The sequence below is a fragment of the Echinops telfairi genome, unplaced genomic scaffold (assembly GCF_000313985.2).
Source record: "Echinops telfairi isolate 266 unplaced genomic scaffold, ASM31398v2 ScPeMD7_8;HRSCAF=38, whole genome shotgun sequence".
NCBI lineage: Eukaryota > Metazoa > Chordata > Mammalia > Afrosoricida > Tenrecidae > Echinops > Echinops telfairi.
Window position 1 is genome coordinate 2,834,370 of NW_022103905.1, and position 1,865 is coordinate 2,836,234.

A 1,865-nucleotide genomic window follows, 5' to 3' on the forward strand; every position below is an offset into this window, starting at 1 on the left:
CCCAAGGCCTTTCTAGATGGGTGGCAGCAAGTGAAGCCCAGAGGCTTGCTGTATTGATGGCGTAGCTCTAGTGTTGCTGGAAGAAAGATGGGGCTTTCTACTCCCGTGCAGTGGGTTGTCTTGACTGCCGGGGGCGGTTGGGCTCTGTCCTGTAGGGCGGCTCTGAGTGGGAATGGACTCTATGGCAGTGGGAGTTTTTATCGCCGATTTTGATTTGATTCTCTGAAAAGGTGAAACTCTTGAGGCTTTCCAAAACCAGACAAACAAAATACCAAAATACATCTTTCTTTGATTTGCTTGGTAGTTGTGCTTCGGGAAAATTCAGTGTATGTAGACCTGCCGCATAATAATCCTACTGCCATTAAGTGGGTTCACTTCAGTGCGACAGATAAGACACAGCAGAACTTCCCCATAGGTTTTTGTTTTTTTTAGAAAGCAGGCTGCCACATCTTTCTCCCGTGGAGTGGCTGGTGGGCGCCAATGGCCCCTCTTTTTTGGCTGCCAAGCACTTTGACAACTAGGCCACCAGGACTCATGGTAGCTGGTCAATAAATATTCAAGTAATAAAACAACGGAAAAAGAAAGCATGTTTTTATATGGGACTGTAAACCCACATTATAAGCACTTTTTCATGGTAATGGATGGAGCGGGAGTGGCGGGGTGGGGATCTCTCTCCCAGAAGAGATTTAGGTGGTGCCTGGCTACCACTACCGAATGCTCTGAAAAGGGTGACATGTGCAGGTCCTGGCTTGAGTGGGAGAAATGTGGAACAGAACTTCAGACTCTGAAAGAGACCAGGCTCCTTGGTCAGTTAGAAACTGGGGGACCCTCCACAAAACTGCGGATCTTAGTCACCATTCCAGTCTGGAAATGAACTCAACCTCAGCTCTCTATTTTCAGGTACACTAACACGAATGAGTCAACACCGTTTAGAATTAGCAACCATTTGTGATCCGAGGGGCAGCATTATCCCAGGACAAAGTTGGGAAGGGTCAGGAAAAGAATGAGGATCCTAACAGGGGAGGAGGAAGTGGGCTAAGAGAGGGGGCTGCAGTGAAATGGGCGCACGGATGGTTAGAGACAAACCTTCACCCAATTCCGCATAAAAAGTTTCTTCTTAAGTCTCTCCCCTGCTTTCTCTCCTCTCCCCACACCACCTTTTCCTTCCGCCCCGCCCGTCCCCCACCGCCCAGTGTGTAGAGGAAACATGTAGTTTGGGCTCCAAACGCTGGAAGGGACACTATCCTAGGAAGGACTAGAAATAGCTCCCTACATTTCCCAAACTCCTCCTAGGTGTTGATCCCCCAGAAAACGGGCGGCCCGAAGAGTGGGGCGTCCCGGGATCAAAACAAAGGCGGCCCCTCCCTCTTCTCGGAAAACACCAGCCTTCAGAGAAGGGAAACTGGGCGCAGGAAGGCCCGGTCTCTAACTTGAATCAGCGCTTCTGCCCGGAGACAGGTGACGCGGCCTCGGGAACTCGGGTTGTGATTGGGCCGTTGAGAAACCGTAGAAGCGGACGAAAAGGGGGGGAAAGCCGGAGCTTGACGTTCTCCAGTCGGTGGGCATTGGTGCCACGACGTCCCTCTTCGTGGCGTTGGCTCTGCCCTCTGGCTTGCCGCCACCAGCCCGGGCGTGACCACCGTGAGTGTCCCCTTTCTCTCTCTCCACTGCTTCTTCCCGGTCCTGCCCCCAGCCCCCTTGCCCGGGGCCGGTCCCGGTCCCGAGCGGCCTGGCCCTGGGTCCGTGTCACTGGGCTCCGCAGAGCGGCCGCTGGGGTGCACGCTCCTGCCCTCTCCTCGCCGAGGCCTGCGGCATAGACAGGGCGGAACCGAACAAAGTGTCTAGGTCACCCGTGAGCTGGGGGT

General features: G+C 53.9%; 1 long non-coding RNA gene across 1 annotated transcript in view; it reads left to right on the forward strand.

The window, feature by feature from the left end:
• The first annotated feature begins 1,559 nt into the window (after positions 1 to 1,559).
• The window catches only part of LOC123521274, an 11,997-nt gene continuing 11,691 nt past the window's right edge, over positions 1,560 to 1,865 (forward strand). The window contains exon 1 of the long non-coding RNA XR_006679744.1: positions 1,560 to 1,641. This is a non-coding gene — a long non-coding RNA (uncharacterized LOC123521274). The remainder of the gene's footprint in view (positions 1,642 to 1,865) is intronic.